We start from the raw sequence: 11,455 nt of genomic DNA on the forward strand, positions 1-11,455 counted from the left end.
CTGTCTACTGTGCAGGGTGGGAAGAAAAGTTGGTAAGAAAACAGTTTAGATTAATATCTATATTTAGGCCATCTGGCCGAAGAGTATTTAGCAAAAAAAAAAAATCCACTTGGTCTCATTCTATGAGACTTTTATTCTCTTGTTATTCCCTCTCCAATGGCCCTTAATTTTATTAATTCCATAAAAAGTAATAACCTCAGGCTTATGTTGATATTTTTCCCTTAAATGCCTAGATACACTATGCTTCAAAAATCATTTTTTGATATGTTCCTGTATTCCGACATGTAGGGGTCTTGTAGTTCTCCCCACATACTGCAACTGGCATGGACACTCTATGATATACAGCTGCAAGAAAAATTATGTGAACCCTTTGGAATGATATGGATTTCTGCACAAACTGGTCATAAAATGTGATCTGATCATCATCTAAGTCACAACAATAGACAATCACAGTCTGCTTAAACTAATAACACACAAAGAATGAAATGTTGCCATGTTTTTTTTTTTTTTTTTAACACACCATGTTAACATTCACAGTGCAGGTGGAAAAAGTATGTGAACCCTTGGATTTAATAACTGGTTGAACCTCCTTTGGCAGCAATAACTTCAACCAAACGTTTCCTGTAGTTGCAGATCAGACGTGCACAACGGTCAGGAGTAATTCTTGACCATTCCTCTTTACAGAACTGTTTCAGTTCAGCAATATTCTTGGGATGTCTGGTGTGAATCGCTTTCTTGAGGTCATGCCACAGCATCTCAATCGTGTTGAGGTCCGGACTCTGACTGGGCCACTTCAGAAGGCATATTTTCTTCTGTTTAAGCCATTCTGTTGTTGATTTACTTCTATGCTTTGGGTCCTTGTCCTGTTGCAATACCCATCTTCTGTTGCGCTTCAGCTGGTAGACAGATGGCCTTAAGTTCTCCTACAAAATGTCTTGATAAACTTGGGAATTCATTTTATCTTCGATGATGGCAATCCGTCCATGCCCTGACGCAGCAAAGCAGCCCCAAACCATGATGCCACCACCATACTTCACAGTTGGGATGAGGTTTTGATGTTGGTGTGCTGTGCCTCTTTTTCGCCACATATAGTGTTGTGTGTTTCTTCCAAACAACTCAACTTTGGTTTCATCTGTCCACAGAATATTTTGCCAGTACTTCTGTGGAACATCCAGGTGCTCTTGTGCAAACTGTAAATGTGCAGCAATGTTTTGTTTGGACAGCAGTGGCTTCCTCTGTGGTATCCTCCCATGAAATCCATTCCTTTTAGTGTTTTACGTATTGTAGATTCGCTAATGACTTTTGTAAGTCTTTAACTGACACTCTAGGATTCTTCTTCACCTCATTGAGCAGTCTGCGCTGTTCTCTTGCAGTCATCTTTACAGGACGGCCAATCCTAGGGAGAGTAGCAGCAGTGCTGAACTTTTTCCTTTTTAGACAATTTGTCTTACCGTGGACTGATGAACAGCAAGGCTTTTGGAGATACTTTTATAACCCTTTCCAGCTTTATGCAAGTCAACAATTCTTAATCGTAGGTCTTCTGAGAGCTCTTTTGTGCGAGGCATCATTCACATCATTCAGGCAATGTTTCTTGTGAAAAGCAAACCCAGAACTGGTGTGTTTTTTATAGGGCAGGGCAGCTGTAACCAACACCTCCAATCTCATCTCATTGATTGGACTCCAGTTGGATGACATCTCACTCCAATTAGCTCTTGGAGATGTCATTAGTCTAGGGGTTCACATACCTTTTCCACCTGCACTGTGAATGTTTACATGGTGTGTTCAATAAAAAACATGGCAACATTTCATTCTTTGTATGTTATTAGTTTAAGCAGACTGTGATTGTCTATTGTTGTGACTTACGTATGTATTTGCAAATGTGTGCAACCAAACCCCTGTTTTTAACGCATACTGTTAGACAGGTCAATTCGGTTGGTGCTGACTGGTTGGTAAGTTGTGACTGGAAATCTCTTCGTTTTTGATATGCATCCGCCCTTCCAGTGCTTCTTACCATTAAGACCAGTTATAGATGGAGGCAGTGACCACTTTATGCATTATTGAGCCAGGCAACGCACTGACACCTTTGCCGCCATTGTGCGATGTGCTGGGTGTTCAGTGTGACCCTGTGCCTTTAAGGAGGGGTGGGCTCCCTCTAGTCACCTGTCCTCCATCTATCCCATTAAATACATGTGCTCTCATTGTAGAGACTCCTTAAATTGTAGAGTTAGGGACTGCAGATCACAGGGTGCCTTGTCGGGGCCTGCAGCTTACGTATGTATTTGCAAATGTGTGCAACCAAACCCCTGTTTTTAACGCATACTGTTAGACAGGTCAATTCGGTTGGTGCTGACTGGTTGGTAAGTTGTGACTGGAAATCTCTTTGTTTTTGATATGCATCCGCCCTTCCAGTGCTTCTTACCATTAAGACCAGTTATAGATGGAGGCAGTGACCACTTTATGCATTATTGATCTATATTGAGCCAGGCAACGCACTGACACCTTTGCCCCCATTGTGCGATGTGCTGGGTGTTCAGTGTGACCCTGTGCCTTTAAGGAGGGGTGGGCTCCCTCTAGTCACCTGTCCTCCATCTATCCCATTAAATACATGTGCTCTCATTGTAGAGACTCCTTAAATTGTAGAGTTAGGGACTGCAGATCTCAGGGTGCCTTGTCGGGGCCTGCAGCTTACGTATGTATTTGCAAATGTGTGCAACCAAACCCCTGTTTTTAACGCATACTGTTAGACAGGTCAATTCGGTTGGTGCTGACTGGTTGGTAAGTTGTGACTGGAAATCTCTTCGTTTTAGATGATGATGATCAGATCACATTTTATGACCAATTTGTGCAGAAATCCATATCATTCCAAAGGGTTCACATACTTTTTCTTGCAGCTATATGTTGCGTGTGTACTATTACAAGAGATAAGTGCTTTAATTTTATATTCTTTCCCAGTAACTGTAGATCTGAAGGCGTTCAACCTTCTCTGTGGTCTACAGCTACTGGTGCATGCTAGACATTTTTGGCACCTAAAGAAACCCCTCAATTCAGGGAATATACGAATTTCCTTGGGAGGGTCCACTACATTATGAACGAATTTGTTTCTTAAGTTGGGCGCCCTTCTATATATGAACTTAGGGCCTCTTGGTAGAATTTTTTTGAGGGTTTTATCTGATCTCAGGACTGCCCAATGCTTTCTCACAATTTTCTCCAGGGATTTTTTACTGTTTGCTAAAGCCTGCGAGGAAAGCTGTTTCCATCCCATTTGTCTTCCCTATTGTTTTTCTTTTCTCTTGCAGGAGTGTATCCCTTTCCATTGTTTTATTCTTCTCCTTCAAAGCTTGTTAAAAAGTTCCTTTTTAGACACCACTTTGAATAGAAAAGCCCTTTGCTTTGGTTAATATCCCCCAACTCCTCCACCTTTTTCTGGAATAAATTCTACACGCACTATAACTATTATATAAAATATCGCTAACAATTTTTTAGGGGTGGGGACAGTAAAGTAATCCCTCATTTTTGTGGTATTCATATATACATGGCTCATATCACCATTTTAGACATCTTGACCCCTTCCTATAGTTCTATTCCACACACATAGAAGATTAGCACATATGTATTATGGACATTGGTTAGCAACTCTCCTTCTCATTATACAATACATAGTTGAAAAAAAAAAAAAAAACAATTTTTCTAAAAACTGTTTTTAAAATTTTTTATTCATTTTTTTCAATCCTAAATATTTTTTTCACTTTTTCATTTTCTGTATTATTTTAATTTTATTTGCATTTCTTTTTTTTATTTATTTCACATTTTCCCTGTGGTTATTTATGGAAGATTTTTTGTAACATTCTCATCACGTGTATTTGTATGTTTTTACCTGAGGCTTTTAAATAGGATAGTTTTTCAACATGTTACAATTTGGATTATAAGTAAATAATGTGGTTTGTCATTGTGGCACACCTCAGAGACATTATGGTGTACGAGCCCAAACAATTTGGTTGAGTTAGGGTTAACCGCGCCCTCCCTATTAGTACGGCTTGTTGGAATTAGATAAGGCTGTCAGATTTGGTTGCTAGGTAACTCTCATACATATTGTATTAACATCTGACATACGATCTGTCTAAATATGGCATCCAAACCATGTGACTCGGGGTTGGTAGGTAACCGAAAAGTATAAATAATGTAATGTAAATGTAAAATAGAGGTAAGGTAATATGACGCTGCTCCTGATGAGGTCATTGTGACAAAACGTGTAGGGAAGAGTCACGAGCGTCTTTGCGTCACTTTGTAACGCTCCTGCGTTTTCTGAAAGATGTGGATTTGCAGCTGCAGAATTACTCCACTCAGTAGTCATGTAGAGAAACGCTGAGATACCAATCCCAACTCCCAAGACTCATCACTGTGGATAGTCTCCGATTCAGCATACAAATATACACACTCAATAAGATGTTCCTGGAGTGATCTATGTATATAGAAGTATAGTGGTGATAGGCTGAAGAGACAGGTTTAAGTAGAGACAATAGTTGACAGACACTTGAGAGGAATGCTCTTGAGAATGAGATGGTAACAGGTAGGATGCAGATAGGTTAGCAATCATGTATGTTAGTAGATGATAGGATAGCAGATAACATACAGGAGAGCCTAACCCAGTGCAAGGATAGATGTTAGTAGGCTCAAGAGCTAGCAATCTAGATAGTGCAGATGATAGTAACAGTCTTTAGTATACAGAGCTAGTTAGTGTAAGTTTTAGTATGAAGGTTATGGAGGATTCCCCTGTGGGGTACTTATCACTAGTAGCAAGTAGTAGCAGAGAGGTTCGGTATTAGCGGGTGATCCGGTAGCGGGATGCAGGGATCAGCAGCGAGGTTCCGACAGCGAGGTATGCTTGCAAGCATGTGAGCTTCAAGGCAGGTTATGCGGCGCTCAATGATGACAGCATCGGTCTTAAAGGTGTATGCGCACCTTACCAAAAGGGAATGGTGGGGCGCATACACTTAAGGAAAGTGAAATTAGGGTACCAAAGGTACCAGAACATTACACACTTCCGGTGCGGTCCATGGAACGCATCGAACCCGGACTTCCTGTTGTTTTACACGCTGTATTGAGAGCATATTGTAGTAAGTGCAATATTTTATGGTTTACAATAAAATACATCAAACTGGTATACGCTATATAGGCTGTCGCTTTTCATATCTCTGCATGTAATATGAGTACCAAGAAGTGGATTTAAAGTGACATCTGGTTGTGGATCCTGAGCCAGCTGTCTTTACCCGATGTAGTTGCTAGGAAGGTCTGGTACCCCCTAGAGGGGACTGAGCTCTGGTGAGTGAGGGACCATAAGGAGAGCACTACCAACATCACAGATTTTTGTTTGGAGCACTTTGAAAAGCACCTGTCACCGTACATTTAATGCTATTTAGAGGACTTTTTTGTATATTTTACCATTTAGGCATGGACTTTTGAGTATTTGTGGAGCACCTGTCACTTTATGAACCAATCTGTATTTGATATTGTTTGACATACAGTCATGGACTTTTTGACTAATGAGTTTTTTGGTGCACTTTCAAGAGCACTTGTCACTTTATATAGTCTGTCATTTAAAGGATTCCCAGGCACTTGTATTTGGATTTGTATATAATTTTGTGAAACAGATAGCACAAGACACTTAATATTTTTGATAAATGATATTGCTGGTATTGTACTTTGTGCTTGGTTGAGTGCAGGATTACTTTGGTGGTTACATATATAAATTTGTATTTTTATATTATCACGTTTTCAATTTACAATACATTTTTTGTTTGATTCGGACACTCAGCACATTATACATATTTCCATACATATTTATTTATTTTTTGTATACACATGGTGATCACGCTACAAACCAGTCAGCACTTAGCACTTTGTCATAATATGGTCCAATATCTATCAGCGCCATACCCAGTATTCATTTTCACCTTACTATTACCTGCCCGGATTAGTAATTGGGTAGGCAATCTCCATCTCCTAGCTTCTCCTAAATTATTCCCATTACATTGCACGGAACTTAGCCCCCACCATTTTGTGCTTTACGAATCGAAGTTGGGAAAAAACTTTTGTTATCTGGATGTACCTGAATTTCCGAATCACAATAGTAATGAATTTCAACTAATTTGAAAAACAATTATTTGAATTTGAAAATTTATTTAAATGAAAAAAAAAAATGTGAAATAAGAGGATGATTCCTACTTGGGCTGCTTTATACAATAGAATAAGAAAATAGAATACAATAGAAAAAATAGAATGGAATAAAATAGAACAGTAAAAAAATAAAACTGAATAGAAAAAAAAATAAAAAGGAAAAGAATATAAAAGAATAGAATAAAAAGAATAGTAAAGAATGGAAAAAAATTGATTAAAATTGAACGAATACCGAAATTCGAAAATAACTAATATATGAATCTGAAGATAAAAAGCAAATTACGAAAAAAAATAATTCTAACAACAATTATGATGAAACTAAATTATTAACAACGAAATAATTTGAAACTAAACTAAACACATTTTCGTGCACATCTCCAGGCAAAACCATTTTTTTTTTTTTTTTTTAGCATCCACACTTAGTATTACCTTCTCTCTGAATTCAGGTAATATTGTCACATTTACATTACACATTACATTGTCACATTACAGATAAAATAACATGCATTCCACAAATTCATCATGCCTACATACAAGTATTATCTTCTTATCATTAGCCAGCTAAAAAGATCACGAAAAGCTCAATGTTGAACACACATATCCTACAATACTGCAGTAATAACCACTATCTGAAATCCAGCACAAGTCACAATTTTTCACCTGTTGTTTTCTGTTCATCTTTTCCAAACCTCAAAAGAACTTTATGTGCACCAGGGCAGGGCCACTCCTCACCTGTGCAGTCATCAGATCATCTGTTCTATATCTCAAAAAAGCAAAGTTGTAGACCACTTGCTCGGGGTCCGCTAAGCACATAGTGGAAACATTGGACCATCTAACCCTTTAGCCATTTTAAATTAAACACGTGTCATGTAGATTACACTATACTGCCACCAGCACTTCAAGGGTTAATCATTGCATTCCACGCTAGCAGTGAAAGGGTTAAACATGTTCACAGAGCCATTCTTTAATAGAGGGTTAAACTTTATTAGTTCCTATGTTTAACCTTTCAGATATGTTGATGTAGTGCAATCATTCAAACAAATCAAGAGTAGTAATTTAATAAAATAAATTTACTTAGATCGGTTCACACTAGCATGACTTTGGATCCACCTTGTTAGCCCTCAAGTTGTGTAACATTTGAAATCCCATGTAAGTGAATGAGAGCTGCCCTAATATACACTACTGAAGTCACTCGGATTTCAGAAAAGGAACCTGTACTACTTCTACGCGATTTGGATTATTTTTATTCAAAATTCCTGGAAGAAGTGCCCAAACAAGGTCATCTAGTGCCCAGGGCAAGGATGCCAAACTGGGCCCCCCCTTCCTTTAGAGTTAGGGTCAAGGCACCCCCCCATCCCTGCAATAAACCATTGTGCCCAGGGAAACCGCCCTCCTGCCCACCTCTTGTCCCTGCCTGGAAGCAACCGTCCTCTTTTCCCAGGCGCACTTTCAGGGACCTGAATGAACTCAATTCGTCTTTTGTCTTCCAGCCATACAGGTGCATCTCAAAAAATTAGAATATCATAAAAAGCTTAATTTATTTCAGTAATTCAATTCAAAAAGTGAAACTCATATATTATATAGAGTTATACACCGAGTGATATATTTCAAGCATTTCTTTCTTATAATTTTGATGATTATGACTTAGAGCTAGTGAAAATCCAAAATTCAGTATCTCAGAAAATTACAATAGACCATAAAAAAAATATATATATATTTTTAATACAGAAATGTTTGCTTAAAAAAGTATGTCCATGTACAGTATAGTATGCACTCAATACTTGGTTGGGGCTCCTTTTGCATGAATTACTGCATCAATACTGAGTGATATGGAGGCGATTAGCCTGTGGCACTGCTGATGTGTTATGGAAGCCCAGGTTGCTTTAATAGTGGCCTTCAACTCCTCTGCATTGTCGGGTCTGGTGTCTCATCTTCCTCTTGACAATACCCCACAGATCCTCTATGGGGTTTAGGTTAGGCGAGTTTGCTGGCCAATGAAGCACAGTGATACCGTGAGCATTAAACCAGGTATTGGTACATCTGGCAGTGTGGTGCCAAGTCCTGCTGGAAAATGAAACCAGCATCTCCATAAAGCTGGTCAGCAGAGAGAAGCATGACGTGCTCTAGAAACTCCTGGTAGAGGGCTGTGCTGACTTTGGACTTGATAAAACACAGTGGACCAACACCAGCAGATGCCATGTCTCCCCAAATCATCACTGACTGTGGAAACGTCAAACTGGACCTCATGCAACTTGGATTCTGTGCCTCTCATTTCTTCCTCCAGACTCTGGGACCTTGATTTCCAAATGAAACGCAAAATTTACTTTAATCCGAGAGGACTTTGGACCACTGAGCAACAGTATAGTTCTTTTTCACCTTAGCCCAGATAAGAGGCTTCTGACATTCTCTGGTTCACAAGTGGCTTAACACAAAGAATGCGACAGTTTTAGCTCTTAAAGAACTGACACCAGCAGTAGTCCACTTCTTGTGAATCTCCCCCAAATTCTTGAATGGTCTTTGCTTCACATTCCTTTTAAGGCTGCGGTTATCCCTGTTGCTTGTGCACCTTTTTCTAACACACTTTTTCCTTCCACGCACCCTTCTATTATTATGCTTGGATACAGCACTCTGTACACAGCCAGCTTCTTAGCAATTACAGAAGTGACTGTCTTCTGGACAACTGTCAAGTCAGCAGTCTTCCCCATGATTGTGTAGCCTACTCAACCAGACTGAGAGACCATTTAAAGCAGGGGTGGGGAACCTTTTTTCTGCCAAGGGCCATTTGGGTATTTATAAAACCATTCGGGAGCCGTACAAAATTATAACCTTAAAAATTAGCCTGCTATATTTGGTCAAACATTTAATTAACTCACCCCTAACGTGATGACTGCAACTGCTTCTCTTTGGTGAGGTGTGTGATGGTAGCTGGTATTGATGATGTTGCTACTCGCAACAGGTTTTCCAGGTTTGCGTCGGTCAGTCTGGAGCGCAGTTGACTTTTTTGTGGTGGTAAGTTTTGAAAAGAACTGCTGGTGGGTATAGCTGGCTGGTACTGCTGGTGGGTACAGCTGGCTGGTACTGCTGTGGGTACTGCTGGCTTGTACTGTGCTGTAAGTACTGCTGGATGGTACTGCTGGCTCAGGCTACTGCTGTGGGTACTGCTGGCTGGTACTGCTGACTCAGGCTGGTACTGTGCTGTAGGTACTGCTGTGGGTACTGCTGGCTCAGGCTGGTACTGTGCTGTGGGTACTGCTAGCTGGTACTGCTGGCTCAGGAGGGTACTGCTGTGGGTACTGCTGGCTCAGGCTGGTACTGATGGCTGGTACTGTGCTGTGGGTACTGCTGGCTCAGGCGGGTACTGCTGTGGGTATTGCTGGCATGTACTGCTGGCTGGTACTGTGCTGTAGGTACTGCTGGCTGGTACTGTTGTAGGTACTGCTGACTCTGGCTGGTACTGCTGGTTCTGGCTAGTACTGCTGGTTCTGGCTGGTACTGCTGTGTGTATTGCTGGTACTGCTGTGAGTACTGCTGACTCTGGCTGGTACTGCTGTGTGTGCTGCTGGCGGGAAATACTGGCTAGGAGAAGTGTAGCAGCGCCACGCTGGAGGAAGAGGCGATGTTTCCTGTATTGGTCACAGGCGGAGTGCATTTGATATCACTCTGCCTGTGACTCACTCAGACTGTCATAACGGAGCAGGAACTATACAGGAAGCGTCGGCTCCATTCTGACAGATCAGCTGAGAGACACAGACTCAGCTGCATGGGGGGCCGAACCAGATGACTTCAGGTAGGTTCCCCACCCCTGATTTAAAGGCTCAGGAAACCTTTACAGGTGTTTTGAGTTAATTATGTGATTAGTGTGTGACACCATGAGTCTAAAATATTGAACTTTTTCACAATATTCTATTTTTCTAAGATACAGAATTTTGGGGTTGCACTAGCTGTAAGCCATAATCATTAAAATTAAAAGAAAGAAATGCTTGAATTATATTACTCAGTGTGTAATGAATCTATATAATATATTAGTTTTACTTTTTTAATTGAATTACTGAAATAAATAAACGTTTTGATGATATTCAAATTTTTGGGGATAGGCATGTATATATTGACTCATAAACTAATTAAACCCAGTTTCACCAAAAGACTGGTTTTAATCATTCTGTGTAAATAACATTTGCAGAGTAAGGAATGTGAGATCATAAGTAACAGTATACAGAGTATACCAAAGTAGCCATAAATATACAGTCAGGTCCATAAATATTGGGACATCAACACAATTCTAATCTTTTTGGCTCTATACACCACCACAATGGATTTGAAATTAAACAAACACGATATGCTTTAACTGCAGACTATCAGCTTTAATTTGAAGGTATTTACATCCAAATCAGGTTAAAGGTGTAGGAATTACACCAGTTTGTATATCCCACTTTTTAAGGGACCAAAAGTAATGGGACAGATTAACAATCATAAATCAAACTTTCACTTTTTAATACTTGGTTACAAATCCTTTGCAGTCAATTACAGCCTGAAGTCTGGAACGCATAGACATAGTCTTCAGTTCCTGCTTGTCCTTGGGGCATTTTCCCTTCAGTTTTGTCTTCAGCAAGTGAAATGCATGTTCAATCGGATTCAGGTCAGGTGATTGACTTGGCCATTGAATAACATTCCACTTCTTTCCCTTAAAAAAACTTTTTGGTTGCTTTTGCAGTATGCTTCGGGTCATTGTCCATCTGCACTGTGAAGCGCCGTCCAATGAGTTCTGAACCATTTGGCAGAATATGAGCAGATAATATTGCCTGAAACACTTCAGAATTCATCCTGCTGCTTTTGTCAGCAGTCACATGATCAATAAATACAAGAGAACCAGTTCCATTGGCAGCCATACATGCCCATGCCATGACACTACCACCACCACCATGTTTCACTGATGAGGTGGTATGCTTTGGATCATGAGCAGTTCCTTTCCTTCTCCATGGTCTTCTCTTCCCATCACTCTGGTACAAGTTGATCTTGGTCTCATCTGTCCATAGGATGTTGTTTGGCAAACTCTAATCTGGCCTTTCTGTTTTTGAGGCTCACCAATGGTTTTACATCCTGTGGTGAACCCTTTGTATTCACTCTGGTGAAGTCTTCTCTTGATTGTTGACTTTGACACACATACACCTCCCTCCTGGAGAGTGTTCTTGATCTGGCCAACTGTTGTGAAGCGTGTTTTCTTCACCAGGGAAAGAATTCTTCAGTCATCCACCACAGTTGTTTTCCATGATCTTCCGGGTCT

Source organism: Pelophylax lessonae (assembly GCF_965119305.1).
Source record: "Pelophylax lessonae genome assembly, chromosome: 1".
Taxonomy (NCBI): domain Eukaryota; kingdom Metazoa; phylum Chordata; class Amphibia; order Anura; family Ranidae; genus Pelophylax; species Pelophylax lessonae.